Source organism: Hevea brasiliensis, chromosome 7 (assembly GCF_030052815.1).
Source record: "Hevea brasiliensis isolate MT/VB/25A 57/8 chromosome 7, ASM3005281v1, whole genome shotgun sequence".
In the NCBI taxonomy this organism is placed as follows: Eukaryota; Viridiplantae; Streptophyta; class Magnoliopsida; order Malpighiales; family Euphorbiaceae; genus Hevea; species Hevea brasiliensis.
The window spans coordinates 57,294,074-57,311,687 of NC_079499.1; positions in this window are offsets into that span (position 1 = coordinate 57,294,074).

Here is a 17,614-nt window from a genome sequence, read left to right on the forward strand (position 1 = left end):
AGAAGTCGCTTGGATGAAGAAGTTCATGACGAACTTACGAGAGTTCCTTCCATTGAGTCAGCAGTTCCATTACACTGTGACAACAATGGAGCAGTCATATAGGCTAAGGAACTAAGGTCTCACCCAAAATCCAAACACATAGAAAGGCACTACCACATTATCAGAGATATAGTTGGGCAAGGCAATATAGCCATGCAGAAAATAGCATCACCGAAAATCCAAATTGATTCATTCACTAAGCCTTTGTCACAAGCTCAGTTAGACTGACATCTTGAGAAGATGGGTCTAAGGTATTGTAATGAATGGCTCTAGTGCTAGTGGGAGATTGTTAGTAGTATGCCCTAGAGCATATCATTTAGTATGTATCTTGTATATATTTTATTAATAAAAGGCATTTCCACTTTTCCGTTTACATAATATATTTATGTGTAATAGAAAAGGTCCATTGATATTTTGTTAGAAATATTATTCTTAAGTTGTTAAGAATATGAGTGACAATATTTCTAGCACAAAGTATCATAAATAGGTTCACAATCGAGGATACTTCATAATAAGGACATGACTTATCCATAAAGATTGTATTCATGTTTGTTCCCAAGTTATTTATATGAGATATAAATAAGATGGAATGGTGAGTCTCATGCCATATAACAAACATGATAGGCACTTATAAATGATAAGTAGGCCGAACCAGTGACACTTATGACAAGCACATGGAGTTTACTCTTGTCAATGTTTTGTCATAAATCATATCAGTGCATATAATCTTTAGACCTGAGATAGCACAGTTATCTTGTATATAGGTAGTTTGAGTTTGATACTGCTTTCATACTTGTACTGTGTATGGGTATATGGGCATCTGTTGGCTCCTACTAGTTATATATGGAGGTAGGTGTTGATCAAGATGGAATCTGTTCCTCTAAGTAAATAGAGATAAAATCCTATGTTCATTTAATTGTTCTTGATGTTTCAAGTTCCTGGCCAGGACAGATAGATTTATTCATAAAAGAGTTTCTGATGAGAAAATCTTTTTAATCAAGAACTGGAATTAAAAGAGAACATAATATTCATAGCAAATGGAGTTTGACATAAACCATGACTCAAATTGAGTTGGGATTTTGTAACAGAGATTCTAGTGCATGGTAACATATGATTATAGGTTCATTTAAGGTAAATCTTATTACTAATTGGGTGGCCATGGCATGCTATGCTAGGTGTTAACCATGGTCTATGAGGTTCATAAAATGATTTAGAGAAATCATTTATGGTAAGAAAGAGTTCTGATGATATTAAGAGTTGATATCATGTCTCATTGCCAATTAGTGATGAGCCTAGTAAGTCACACACATACACAAGTTATCACCTATTTAAATATGATTTAATTAATTAATTAAAGAGTTTAATTGATTAATTAAATAGATTTGGTTTGCAATAAAATTGCAAAGTCCCTAGCATGACTTGAAACCAAATCTAGATTATTGGATGTGTAGTATAAATTAAATTTATATTTAAAGTGTTTAAATATGAATTTAATTTATGAGAAATTAATTAATAGAGATTAATTAATTAATTTATATTTGATATAAATTAATTAGAAGAAGAAAATAATTATTTTGGGTTAAGAACTCAAAATTAAGACACGAGGGCATTTTGGTCATTTTGTACAGGACACGTGGCACCATGAGATGGTGACACATGGCATAACACATAAGCTTACAAATATTTTTAATCATGTAAGATGATTAAAATCAAGATTAAATATAGGTTTGACACTTGGCACAATGTGATTGGGTCACTTAAACCTAGAGCTAATCAAACGGTGACATGTGGCTAGGGTTTAATGTGTTAACCTAGCTATTTAAGTGGGGTTATGAAAAGAAAACACAACCAGCAGCCTCTCCTCTCATATGTCACGCCACTTTGAGCCTCTCCAGCTATTTCTCTTCATCTCTCATCAATTCAAAGAGATTAGCCATCAATCTCTTGAATTAAGAACACTAGAAATTGTTTCTAGTGTCCTGTTTGCATCTCTAATCTCTTAAAAGGCAGAACTTGAATTTCTAATTAATAGAAAAGGCTTTAGAAGCTGTTCAAGGGCTGCCATAGGTGTTCTTGGTGTGGACAAGCTAGAGGGACAACATCCGTGTCCTCAAGACGAATCTCAAAGGCAGACACGCTGCAGCACATCAAGAGGTTAGTGTAATCGTTCTTGATTTAATCTAGGGTTCTAAAATTAATCTGATTAATTTTAAAATCTTAAATGGCAAATACAGATCCAAAAACATATTAAAAGAGTTTTAATATGTTGTTTATCATTGAAATCAAATAGATAAAAATAAATCTTGCATGGTGCTTGTGACCCTAGGTGAAAATTTTTGAATTCAATGGTATAATCTTGTGTTTTTCACGCTTCCGTTCCTTCACAAGTTAACCCCTCTGTCTCCACAGGACACATGTGACTGATGATCCAGAGGTGCAACAATTGAGAACAGCACTTAAGGGATCCCTTGCCTTGTTGTCTGCAGTAAGTAAGAGTCAATAAAGTCTCTGCAAGGATTACCGGTATTGGGTTGATCTTCTGTTTTTCTACAGCCCAAAACATTTTCGTTACACTGCAGGTTATAATTCCCGAAGGCACAGGGAACAAGATCAGGCCATAGATCCCCAAAGCTAGTGCCAATGAAGCTTGCTCCCATTGTTTATCCTGGATGTATCGATCCAACCACTTCTTGAGGTAAGTCCAATACCATCCATGCGTGTTTCCTTTGATAGTTTCTCTCGCCTTTGCTTCTTTCGGGGGAATCCCCAACATATGTGCGAACCGTTTCTAGGTCTGCCTATGCTCGAGGTGTAAGTAGATTCGATTCTGCGCCACATAAGGAATTTCTAGCAGTGCCTGATATTCTTCCATAGTGGGGGTTGTATCGATGTCATTGAAGGAGAATACTCCATACTTGGGGTTCCAAACTGATAGCATGGCTTTTAATGCCGAAACTTAGACTTTGACTCGTATCAGGGTCGCAATCCTCCTGTATTTTTCCTCGAACTTTGCCTTGATGTGATCAGGAAGCGATCTCCAACTACTAGATAGACCTTTGAGACCGGTCATTCTGACCTCAACCTTGCTTAGGTCTAATGGAGGCAGCGGGCTAGTATCTGCCTTGGTGACATCACTTTGCAGGGGCACTGAACTATGAGGCGGTCTGGACCATGGTTAGCATTTTGTTCTTATCTGGGAACTTCTTCCGCTGACTGCCTTGAGGATGCCATGTTAAAAATGATGCTTATTCTTTTACAGACCCTAACTCAGTGATGCCTATGGAGGAAACTTATTAGCAGGATAAATTCAGGTAATTTTGAATTATACTATTGGCGGGGTAACACTTACACATTTGTCAAAGTAGAAAAATGTGTAGATTCTCCTAACAGTATGACCCAAGATTACCCTCAAAAATAAGAAAACATAAATAGGGTAAGAGCAAGTATGTCCCTTTTGTCTTACAACAGGGAGAATCCTAGTACCAGACAGGTGCTACCTAATTGGATATTTCTATCTTATGAGGTAGCTTGCTACGGCTTCCAGCTATCATGATAGTTTAGCTCAAGGTCTAATTTTCTAAAAGCCACAGGTTCCCAAATTGCCCCTACTGTAAACAATAAAGCCCCATTCCATCACCACGATACTAATGGGAGAATTCCACGGGTATCACAGTAAATAGAACGAGTTTCAATCTGAGTAGAAGCCTTCACGGATACTAACGGGGTAAAACCCACGGGTACCACTACATGACTCCCTCCTACTTTCCTAGAGGGTGAGAAAGCCCGGGTATAGGGCTGAAGTGTGTGAGGACATTGCGTGAGTGTTCAGTGTGTCAAGGGACACCTTTACCTCTTCCTAGTACGGGGAAGTTTTTCTTCTTCCTTTTTTTTTTAAACAAAAAGTGCTGTAGGGAAATAAGACAAAAATAAACAAAGCAGTTAGCGAAAATAACAATAATCAATAGATTGAGGTTTTCGAATTTTGTAAATTGAACCCATCTAACTACGATTTTAGTTTATATGAGCATAAAATTAAATCTGCTTTTGGACCTCTAAACTGGGGTTAAGGTGAAATCAAGTCTCCAGTGTAGTCGCCAAGCTGTCGCAAGGTGTTTTGCGGCTGCCTAGACGAACACACACTGAAGTGGGAAAGAGTGAGGAGTCGCCACTTTAATTTTGCGGGAAATTAAAGAAAACCATTTGTGAAAATAAGTTAAAATGAAACCACATTGAAAACAAAGATTCTAGATTAGGGGTCCACATATGGGCGGGGAAGGTGTTAGGCACCCCGCCTCGTCCCTTCATAAGGGCAAACAGATTTAACATCCTACTCTTTGCAAATTAAAATCGATAGTTAGGGGGGGGGGGTAGGATGATGATGTTAATACCTTAGATAAAAGGGAAATTTTGATTTTTCACTAGTTTAGGTTACCCAGATACATAAGTACATGAGACGGCCCTTAGTGAGTTAATGTTGCGTAGCGGTTTTGGTTTGGGGGATCACTTTGCGTATTATGTTATTTTAGTTTGAATTTGAGGGAACCCGGGTAAAAGCCTCTCCCGAACTCTAGGAATAATCTGCTTAAAGTTTGAGTGGGGAATCTCGGATAAGAACTCTCCTTCGATCTTCGCATATTTGTTAAAATTTGATTTGAGAATCAGATAAGAACTCTCCTCCGATCTCTTTAAGCGTTTATTAAAACTTTGATTGAGAATCGGATAAGAACTCTCCTCCAATCTCTTAAATATTTATGAAAATTTTTTATTGAGAATCGGATAAGAACTCTCCTTCGATCTCTTTAAATATTTATGAAAAATTTTTATTGAGAATCGGATAAGAACTCTCCTCCGATCTCTTTTAATATTTATGAAAATTTTTTATTGAGAATTGGATAAGAACTCTCCTCCAATCTCTTTTAATATGCAATTTTAGAGTTTTAATAAAGGATCTCGGATAAAACTCCCCTCCGATCTCCTGTTTTTCATTTGAATGAGGATCAGGCAAGAACTCTCCCCCGACCTCTTGAGATCTAATAGCGATCATATGTCGTAAAGACATTAGACTAAGGGCTCTGGCATCCGAAGACGCTGAGAACCCGATTACGGCTTCTCTTAACCCGTTGGTACCTTATAACTAGGTAATACAGACTGAATTTTACCGATCTCCTATGTGATCGCCTTACCAGTACCTTTTGACAAGCAATATTCGATCTCTTCCATTTATTAGTCTAGGACCCGATCTTACCTCAAACTCCCACTATACCAAGTTATCTTCTGAGCTAGCCTAGTGGTTCGATTTCATAATTTTCCTCTGATTTATTATCCAAACTTTCATTATTTTAAAGAAACTCTCATGTTAAGATACAGTTACCAACATTTTGTCAAACTACCTATACGTTACTCGGGGCCAGAACACCTACATTTGAAGGTGATAAAGGCTAAAAAATAAGTAAATAACATGAACTAATGAACAAAAGGTAAACTCAAGAGAATAACCACCTTCGTGGGGTTCTTTAACATAACATAAACTTGACAAAAATTACGAGCATGAAAAGAAAATAAATAAAAACGAGCACTTAGCAAAGCAACGGTCTAAACACTCACCTGTAGGGAGTTGAATCTATTGAACTAACTATGGAGTCACAAATATAGTAGAGCTGCATGCTAATAGTTTGGGGACTAATGCTTGCCTTGAAATGAAGAGTACCAAGTTAAAATGCAGTCGAGCTGAAATGACAATAACCGGGTTTGAATGAGTTTGAGCTTGGAAAATAAAAGTGGATATAAAGATGATGAAAACAGAACTGAAACTAAGAGAGGGTATCGCAGAGTAATGAACAAACTGAAAATAAAGAGTTTCAGTGTCCAACACTCCTTCAAAGAAAATACTTTAGAAAACTGGTTTCTGAAGTTTTTCTATTTTGAAAGCTTAAAAATAGCAGAGTAGCAAAGCTGAATCAATTTTCAGAGCCTTTCCACTATAATCAACACCCTTTTTGTTCTCCGTTCCCCTTCAACAGTATTGCATGCAGGTATTTATAGGGAACGGGTGCTCCCAATGAAGGGCCAGGATTTCCTCTGAGGGAGATGGAAGGTTTGGATTTTAAAGGACATGATCTAATGCCTGAGAATTGAAGAGAATCAAAATGGACGGCTGAGATCTTATTCAGAATATTTGTCCTTTCTCTTTTCTAATCCAACAGTTCAAAATATTCTTGTCAAGGGAGATTTGAAGGCTGGGAATAAAAGGCGCTGGTTTTGTCGTCTTCTCTTTCATCCAAGGGCTCCGGACTTATCCTTACAAGTAAGATCAATGGTGGAGATCGAGATGTACAGGACTGTCATGACATGTCCTGGCACCTATTAGTAATGTGGGCGATTCTGTAAATGAGGCGTGTAGTGGAGATTTGATCTCGTCTGCAACACTTTAACTGCCTCGGCTCTGATTATGACGATAGTTATTGTAACATCCTCCCGGTAGCAATTCCGCACAGTCTACTGTTCCGGTGACCGGTGTCGGTCCGGACAGTTAGAACTTCTGGAAAAATATCTAAACTAAAGTGAGGAACCATAATTAACTCAAATATTACTAAGAAAAATTTAGTAAAAATTTTAGAAATAAAATACAACCAAGTCAAATGAGCCGGTGCCCAAGCGATGGGTAATCAGAGGTAAGTTGCGGTTCTCGCAATGAGGAGCCCTAGACCCGGAGAAAAATTCATAAAATAATTTTTGGGACACCAGAGAAGGGTCATTGAGGTTCCTATGGCATTAGAATGCCAAGAAAATATTTAGAAAAATTTTTCAATCGGTACAGACAATTTTGACCCGTTAAGCCAAACGGAGGGCATTTTGGTCATTTCGCCTTCAGAGACGATTTTTGGCCGACTTGTCCAGTTGAGTAAATAATTATTATGACATAAAATATGAATTAATGTTGATGAAAAATTAATTTGAAGTTAGTAGAAGAGAAAAGAAAAGAAAATACAATAAAATGCCAATTATGACATATTATGAGGTCATTTAAAATTGTCCACCAATCACAATTAAGTAACCATTTGACTAATTAATAAAAGAGATAAATAAAGACCAAGGAAGACAAAAAACAAGCAGCCATCTTCTTCTTCAAAACGTGATCCTCTCCTCCATAACCCTCCATGGAAGTTTTGTTTAGTTACTTCCATTTTCCCATGAATTTGCACTATAAAACCCTAAGTCTCTTTACTAAAAGCTTGTCTCTACCTCTTGGGAAGTGTTTGGCAGCCTAGAAAGTGAAGGAAAGTGAAGTTTTGAGTTGGAAAAATCTGCTTACAAGAGGTTAGTGCTTACTTTTACAAATATTTCTTTATTTCTATGTTAGGGACTTGAACTTAGTATGAAATTGTAAATTAAATGGACTAAACTCATGTGTATCTATACCATGAATTTCGGCTGCCTTAAGGAAGGAATAGGACTGATTGTTTTGATGGACTTAGAGTGGACTAAATATCATGTTTAAGGTATTTATATACATGGATAATGAGTTAGTGTATTAACTAGGGTAACTAGTGTGAATCACAATGGGAAACTAGGGTTTTGGAGAGTGAAATTTGGTTTTAGCTTATGAAGTGGTAAGTGAACCTTATAAGGGTCAATTAGTGACCATTTGAGGTAAGTTCACCATAATTTGAAGAGATTTAGAGTGATGCAAACTGAATTGGTAGGCTGCCTAGGGTAACCAGTAGCGAGGCTGTGATTCCAGCCCACTTGGACTGCCATATCTTTGGCTGTGTTGGTCCAATTGGTGTTTGGCCAATTGGATATGAAACTAGTCTTATAATGGCACATTTTTGCTGAAGAAACCATGCCCAAAAGACTAAATCAAGAGGACCAAAAGTTGGCCCCAATCCGGATACCCTGCAACAGCACCTGCAGAAATGACCAAATGAACAGTAACTGTTCATTTGGCCATAACTCACTGTAGATATGGTCAATTGACCTGAAATTTTTACACCAACAAGATATGATATAGACAAACAACTTTCATGAAGAATATCACCCCAAATTATGCCATTAACCCATTCAAATTATTGGGCAAAGTTAAGTTATCAAACCTGCAACTCTGCAGATTTTCACTTGAGCAGTAATGTTTGGATGGCTATAACTCTCTCTAGAAAACTCGGATTTAGGCGATTCTTGAACCGATGGAAACCTAAGGTATGGTAGAACATTTCATAAGAAGAAAGTTAGATCAAATTATGAACTTAACTTGATCATATTACTGACCAAATTTGGACAAAAAATCTGCCAGACCCAAAATCTCAGCATGAACAGTGCACGTGAACAGTAAACTTATTTTGGCCATAACTTGAGCTACAAAACTCCAAATGGAGTGATTCAAAAAAGGAAATTCAACTAGATAAAATGAGGAACAACTTTCATGTTTATCATTTCCTCAAATTCTTACTGCAACAGTGCCCAATGGAATAGTAAAGTTGAGTTACAAAAATTGAAAATTTTGCTTCTCTTGGTTTAAGCTTAGAAATGGTATTAATGCTTAATGCCAACAAGTTTTAAATGCAAAATGTGGTACATTGGAAGTGTTAAAACCAATGCAACTATTTTCTATGCAAAAGTCAACTTTTTGTTGACCAATGAAGTGAATAGTGACACCAAGACTTGAAATTCAAAAATTGTGAAACTTAAAAGTGCAAAATGCCCTAGTAGGCCTAATGTGATTGGTTTGGATAGATTGGCATGCCAATAGGGTATTGTGTTAGTCGTACTGCGAAAGGCTTTATGCCCGTATTCATGGCTTTTATGCCCGATTATGTGATATCATGGCTTTTTAGCCATACTGACTGCATACGTGGTTGACGTTCTGCGTCCCATGGTGTGATGACCGAGGCACCATGCGTGTCAAAGCCAATGACCCGTTATCCACCCAATCGTCCAAAGATAGGTTACTTGGGCATGGAAAAGTATAACTGTGATTGAACTGATTATTAAAGAAAATACAAAAATTAAGTATCAGGAATGATTACAAAAATACAAAGAAGCTCAAGATCATGAAGAAAATAATTAACGAAATGCACGAAGAAGTTAATATCATAAAACATGATTAGCCCTCGACTAAACAATAAGTTAGTAATTATTCATTTCTTATGAACACAGTAGCAAGGAAATTATTATTTTTATTTGCATATTATATTTTCTTGTATTATTGGCACCACTAAGCTTTATGCTTAGCGCGTCGCTTTTGCAACGCGTAGGTACTGAAGATTTGGACAGAGGGCCCAATAGACCACATATTCGGTAAGGCAGTTCATAGTTCTGCATAGTGTCCGTGTCACCTCGTCACCTGCAGTGCATTGGTAGGACACTAGGTGTCATTTTGATATTTTGTAACTAAATTTTTATCTTCTCATATGTATTTGGATCTATGTAACATATTTTGATGTTCATGTAAATAATGAAAATTGTATTTGTGAATGGAAGAGTGAATGTCTATTTATGACTTGTACATGATTAACAAATGAGATGAATGATTGAGAAATGAATGTGAACTGAAAAATATTGAGACTTTGATAAATGGAGTTGAGATGAATGAATAAGAATATAGGAAGTGTTTTTCACAGTTCAAGAACGGTTTTCCATTTTTAGCCTACCTTGCCGATTTTCTATAAAATTTTCTAACCTCAAATAAATTACAATTTCAATAAATGAATTATATTTCACAAGTTATTTTCAAAACTATGATAAAAATGAATTAAGATAAAATAGAGTGCTCGGCACATCGAGTGGCATAACTTGCTCCTGCACAATCGTAGTCGGGTAAGGGGTGTCACATTTAGTGGTATCAGAGCACGGTTTAGGCGTTTCTGGACCTAGATAGATTGCATATCATGCATTGCATTCATAAGAGTCGAGGTGACACTATTGCAGATCTGTATTTCCTGTTTATTTTAAGTTAAGGTATGGAATAAGAGAGTGAAGAGACAATGAGATAGCGAATGGAGATGAGAAGGAGACTATATTTAAGATGAAAAAGGATGAGTACATAACTGTTTGAGGATAGGATTGAGACTAAGGAGAAAGTGAAGTAGGATAACACGAAAAGGTGAAGAAATAAAGAGTATTAGCTCCTTGGCTATTTACATTGAGTAAATTTCGAGGACGAAATTTAAATAAGAGGGGAAGAGTTGTAACATCCTCCCGGTAGCAATTCCGCACAGTCCACTATTCCGGTGACCGTTGTCGGTCCGGACAGCTAGAATTTCTGAAAAAATATTTAAACTAAAGTGAGAAACCATAATTAACTCAAATATTACTAAGAAAAATTTAGTAAAAATTTTAGAAATAAAATACAACCAAGTCAAATGAGCCGGTGCCCAAGCGATGGGTAATCAGAGGTAAGTTGCGGTTCTCGCAACGAGGAGCCCTAGACCCGGAGAAAAATTCATAAAATAATTTTTGGAACACCAGAGAAGGGTCATTGAGGTTCCTATGGCATTAGAATGCCAAGAAAATATTTAGAAAAATATTTCAATCAGACAGACAATTTTGACCCGTTAAGCCAAACGAGGGCATTTTGGTCATTTCGCTTCAGAGACGATTTTTGGCCGACTTGTCCAGTTGAGTAAATAATTATTATGACATAAAATATGAATTAATGTTGATGAAAAATTAATTTGAAGTTAGTAGAAGAGAAAAGAAAAGAAAATACAATAAAATGCCAATTATGACATATTATGAGGTCATTTAAAATTGTCCACCAATCACAATTAAGTAACCATTTGACTAATTAATAAAAGAGATAAATAAAGACCAAGGAAGACAAAAAACAAGCAGCCATCTTCTTCTTCAAAACGTGATCCTCTCCTCCATAACCCTCCATGGAAGTTTTGTTTAGTTACTTCCATTTTCCCATGAATTTGCACTATAAAACCCTAAGTCTCTTTACTAAAAGCTTGTCTCTACCTCTTGGGAAGTGTTTGGCAGCCTAGAAAGTGAAGGAAAGTGAAGTTTTGAGTTGGAAAATTCTGCTTACAAGAGGTTAGTGCTTACTTTTACAAATATTTCTTTATTTCTATGTTAGGGACTTGAACTTAGTATGAAATTGTAAATTAAATGGACTAAACTCATGTGTATCTATACCATGAATTTCGGCTGCCTTAAGGAAGGAATAGGACTGATTGTTTTGATGGACTTAGAGTGGACTAAATATCATGTTTAAGGTATTTATATACATGGATAATGAGTTAGTGTATTAACTAGGGTAACTAGTGTGAATCACAATGGGAAACTAGGGTTTTGGAGAGTGAAATTTGGTTTTAGCTTATGAAGTGGTAAGTGAACCTTATAAGGGTCAATTAGTGACCATTTGAGGTAAGTTCACCATAATTTGAAGAGATTTAGAGTGATGCAAACTGAATTGGTAGGCTGCCTAGGGTAACCAGTAGCGAGGCTGTGATTCCAGCCCACTTGGACTGCCATATCTTTGGCTGTGTTGGTCCAATTGGTGTTTGGCCAATTGGATATGAAACTAGTCTTATAATGGCACATTTTTGCTGAAGAAACCATGCCCAAAAGACTAAATCAAGAGGACCAAAAGTTGGCCCCAATCCGGATACCCTGCAACAGCACCTGCAGAAATGACCAAATGAACAGTAACTGTTCATTTGGCCATAACTCACTGTAGATATGGTCAATTGACCTGAAATTTTTACACCAACAAGATATGATATAGACAAACAACTTTCATGAAGAATATCACCCCAAATTATGCCATTAACCCATTCAAATTATTGGGCAAAGTTAAGTTATCAAACCTGCAACTCTGCAGATTTTCACTTGAGCAGTAATGTTTGGATGGCTATAACTCTCTCTAGAAAACTCGGATTTAGGCGATTCTTGAACCGATGGAAACCTAAGGTATGGTAGAACATTTCATAAGAAGAAAGTTAGATCAAATTATGAACTTAACTTGATCATATTACTGACCAAATTTGGACAAAAAATCTGCCAGACCCAAAATCTCAGCATGAACAGTGCACGTGAACAGTAAACTTATTTTGGCCATAACTTGAGCTACAAAACTCCAAATGGAGTGATTCAAAAAAGGAAATTCAACTAGATAAAATGAGGAACAACTTTCATGTTTATCATTTCCTCAAATTCTTACTGCAACAGTGCCCAATGGAATAGAAAAGTTGAGTTACAAAAATTGAAAATTTTGCTTCTCTTGGTTTAAGCTTAGAAATGGTATTAATGCTTAATGCCAACAAGTTTTAAATGCAAAATGTGGTACATTGGAAGTGTTAAAACCAATGCAACTATTTTCTATGCAAAAGTCAACTTTTTGTTGACCAATGAAGTGAATAGTGACACCAAGACTTGAAATTCAAAAATTGTGAAACTTAAAAGTGCAAAATGCCCTAGTAGGCCTAATGTGATTGGTTTGGATAGATTGGCATGCCAATAGGGTATTGTGTTAGTAGTACTGCGAAAGGCTTTATGCCCGTATTCATGGCTTTTATGCCCGATTATGTGATATCATGGCTTTTTAGCCATACTGACTGCATACGTGGTTGACGTTCTGCGTCCCATGGTGTGACAGCCCGAGGCACCGCGGTGTCCAGTGCCAATGACCCGTTATCCAGTCCAGTCGTCCAGTATAGGTTACTTGGGCATGGAAAAGTATAACTGTGATTGAACTGATTATTAAAGAAAATACAAAAATTAAGTATCAGGAATGATTACAAAAATACAAAGAAGCTCAAGATCATGAAGAAAATAATTAACGAAATGCATGAAGAAGTTAATATCATAAAACATGATTAGCCCTCGACTAAACAATAAGTTAGTAATTATTCATTTCTTATGAACACAGTAGCAAGGAAATTATTATTTTTATTTGCATATTATATTTTCTTGTATTATTGGCACCACTAAGCTTTATGCTTAGCGCGTCGCTTTTGCAACGCGTAGGTACTGAAGATTTGGACAGAGGGCCCAGTAGACCACAGATTCGGTAAGGCAGTTCACAGTTCTGCATAGTGTCCGTGTCACCTCGTCACCTGCAGTGCATTGGTAGGACACTAGGTGTCATTTTGATATTTTGTAACTAAATTTTTATCTTCTCATATGTATTTGGATCTATGTAACATATTTTGATGTTCATGTAAATAATGAAAATTGTATTTGTGAATGGAAGAGTGAATGTCTATTTATGACTTGTACATGATTAACAAATGAGATGAATGATTGAGAAATGAATGTGAACTGAAAAATATTGAGATTTTGATAAATGGAGTTGAGATGAATGAATAAGAATATAGGAAGTGTTTTTCACAGGTTCCGAAGAACGGTTTTCTCCATTTTTAGCCGGTACCTTGCCGGATTTTCTATAAAATTTTCGGAACCTCAAATAAATTACAATTTCAATAAATGAATTATATTTCACAAGTTATTTTCAAAACTATGATAAAAATGAATTAAGATAAAATAGAGTGCTCGGCACACTGAGTGGCATAACTTGCTCGGCTACACTGTAGTCGGGTAAGGGGTGTCACATTTAGTGGTATCAGAGCACGGTTTAGGCGTTTCTGGACCTAGATAGATTGCATATCATGCATTGCATTCATAAGAGTCGAGGTGACACTATTGCAGATCTGTATTTCCTGTTTATTTTAAGTTAAGGTATGGAATAAGAGAGTGAAGAGACAATGAGATAGCGAATGGAGATGAGAAGGAGACTATATTTAAGATGAAAAAGGATGAGTACATAACTGTTTGAGGATAGGATTGAGACTAAGGAGAAAGTGAAGTAGGATAACACGAAAAGGTGAAGAAATAAAGAGTATTAGCTCCTTGGCTATTTACATTGAGTAAATTTCGAGGACGAAATTTAAATAAGAGGGGAAGAGTTGTAACATCCTCCCGGTAGCAATTCCGCACAGTCCACTATTCCGGTGACCGTTGTCGGTCCGGACAGCTAGAATTTCTGAAAAAATATTTAAACTAAAGTGAGGAACCATAATTAACTCAAATATTACTAAGAAAAATTTAGTAAAAATTTTAGAAATAAAATACAACCAAGTCAAATGAGCCGGTGCCCAAGCGATGGGTAATCAGAGGTAAGTTGCGGTTCTCGCAACGAGGAGCCCTAGACCCGGAGAAAAATTCATAAAATAATTTTTGGAACACCAGAGAAGGGTCATTGAGGTTCCTATGGCATTAGAATGCCAAGAAAATATTTAGAAAAATTTTTCAATCGGTACAGACAATTTTGACCCGTTAAGCCAAACGGAGAGCATTTTGGTCATTTCGCCTTCAGAGACGATTTTTGGCCGACTTGTCCAGTTGAGTAAATAATTATTATGACATAAAATATGAATTAATGTTGATGAAAAATTAATTTGAAGTTAGTAGAAGAGAAAAGAAAAGAAAATACAATAAAATGCCAATTATGACATATTATGAGGTCATTTAAAATTGTCCACCAATCACAATTAAGTAACCATTTGACTAATTAATAAAAGAGATAAATAAAGACCAAGGAAGACCAAAAACAAGCAGCCATCTTCTTCTTCAAAACGTGATCCTCTCCTCTATAACCCTCCATGGAAGTTTTGTTTAGTTACTTCCATTTTCCCATGAATTTGCACTATAAAACCCTAAGTCCCTTCACTAAAAGCTTGTCTCTACCTCTTGGGAAGTGTTTGGCAGCCTAGAAAGTGAAGGAAAGTGAATTTTTGAGTTGGGAAAAATTTGCCTACAAGAGGTTAGTGCTTACTTTTACAAATATTTCTTTATTTCTATGTTAGGGACTTGAACTTAGTATGAAATTGTAAATTAAATGGACTAAACTCATGTGTATCTATACCATGAATTTCGGCTGCCCTAAGGAAGGAATAGGATTGATTGTTTTGATGGACTTAGAGTGGACTAAATATGATGTTTAAGGTATTTATATACATGGATAATGAGTTAGTGTATTAACTAGGGTAACTAGTGTGAATCACAATGGGAAACTAGGGTTTTGGAGAGTGAAATTTGGTTTTGGCTTATGAAGTGGTAAGTGAACCTTATAAGGGTCAATTAGTGACCATTTGAGGTAAGTTCACCATAATTTAAAGAGATTTAGAGTGATGCAAACTGAATTGGTAGGCTGCCTAGGGTAACCAGTAGGGAGGCTGTGATTCCAGCCCACTTGGACTGTCATATCTTTGGCTGTGTTGGTCCAATTGGTGTTTGTCTAATTGGACATGAAACTAGGCTTATAATGGCACATTTTTGCTGAAGAAACCATGCCCAAAAGACTAAAGCAAGAGGACCAAAAGTTGGCCCCAATCCGGATACCCTGCAACAGCACCTGCAGAAATGACCAAATGAACAATAACTGTTCATTTGGCCATAACTCACTGTAGATATGGTCAATTGACCTGAAATATTTACAGCAACAAGATATGATATAGACAAACAACTTTCGTGAAGAATATTACCCCAAATTATGCCATTAACCCATTCAAATTTTTGGGCAAAGTTAAGTTATCAAACCTGCAACTCTGCAGATTTTCACTTGAGCAGTAATGTTTGGATGGCTATAACTCTCTCTAGAAAACTCGGATTTAGGCGATTCTTGAACCGATGGAAACCTAAGGTATGTTAGAACATTTCATAAGAAGAAAGTTAGACCAAATTATGAACTTAACTTGATCAAATTACTGACCAAATTTGGACCAAAAATCTGTCAGACCCAAAATCTCAGCATGAACAGTGCACGTGAACAGTAAACTTATTTTGGCCATAACTTGAGCTAAAAAACTCCAAATGGAGTGATTCAAAAAAGGAAATTCAACTAGACAAAATAAGGAACAACTTTCATGTTTACCATTTCCTCAAATTCTTACTGCAACAGTGCCCAATGGAATAGTAAAGTTGAGTTACAAAAATTGAAAATTTTGCTTCTCTTGGTTTAAGCTTAGAAATGGTATTAATGCTTAATGCTAACAAGTTTTAAATGCAAAATGTGGTACATTGGAAGTGTTAAAACCAATGCAACTATTTTCTATGCAAAAGTCAACTTTTTGTTGACCAATGAAGTGAATAGTGACACCAAGACTTGAAATTCAAAAATTGTGAAACTTAAAAGTGCAAAATGCCCTAGTAGGCCTAATGTGATTGGTTTGGATAGATTGGCATGCCAATAGGGTATTGTGTTAGCAGTACTGCGAAAGGCTTTATGCCAGTATTCATGGCTTTTATGCCCGTATTCATGGCTTTTATGCCCGATTATGTGCTATCATGGCTTTTTAGCCATACTGACTGCATACGTGGTTGGCGCTCGTCCCATGGTATGACGCCCGAGGCACCGCGGTGTCCAAAGCCAACAACCCGTTATCCATCCGATCGTCCAAAGATAGGTTACTTGGGCATGGAAAAGTATAACTGTGATTGAACTGATTATTAAAGAAAATACAAAAATTAAGTATCAGGAATGATTACAAAAATACGAAGAAGCTCAAGATCATGAAGAAAATAATTAACGAAATGAATGAAGAAGTTAATATCATAAAACATGATTAGCCCTCGACTAAACAATAAGTTAGTAATTATTCATTTCTTATGAACACAGTAGCAAGGAAATTATTATTTTTATTTGCATATTATATTTTCTTGTATTATTGGCACCACTAAGCTTTATGCTTAGCGCGTCGCTTTTGCTACGCGTAAGTACTGAAGATTTGCACAGAGGGCCTAGTAGACCACATATTCGATAAGGCAGTTCACAGTTTTGCATAGTGTCCGTGTCACCTCGTCACCTGCAGTGCATTGGTAGGACACTAGGTGTCATTTTGATATTTTGTAACTAAATTTTTATCTTCTCATATGTATTTGGATCTATGTAACATATTTTAATGTTCATGTAAATAATGAAAATTGTATTTGTGAATGGAAGAGTGAATGTCTATTTATGACTTGTACATGATTAACAAATGAGATGAATGATTGAGAAATGAATGTGAACTGAAAAATATTGAGATTTTGATAAATGGAGTTGAGATGAATGAATAAGAATATAGGAAGTGTTTTTCACAGGTTCCGAAGAACGGTTTTCTCCATTTTTAGCCGGTACCTTGCTGGATTTTCTATAAAATTTTTGAAATCTAAAATAAATCACAATTTCAATAAATAAATTATATTTCACAAGTTATTTTCAAAACTATGATAAAAATGAATTAAGATAAAATAGAGTGCTCGGCACACTGAGTGGCATAACTTGCTCGGCTACACTGTAGTTGGGTAAGGGGTGTCACAGATATTGAAAGTTGTCTCATCCTCTCCTTGCTTTCTGATCTCCCATCCCTTCCGATCTTTCCATCATGACCTCTTTCAGATTTCTCATGTCGGGCCCCTCTCCCGATCTCTCATGTTGGGCCCCTCTCCCGATCACTCCCATTCCAGAACCTTCTTCTCAATCCGGGCTGATTCAGTCAAAGCATTTATTACTTTTGTTACCAAGGCATCCGCTTCGATTTTCGCTAGTAATAAATGCTCAGACGGTCCCTATATATATGCCTTCAACGGGAGA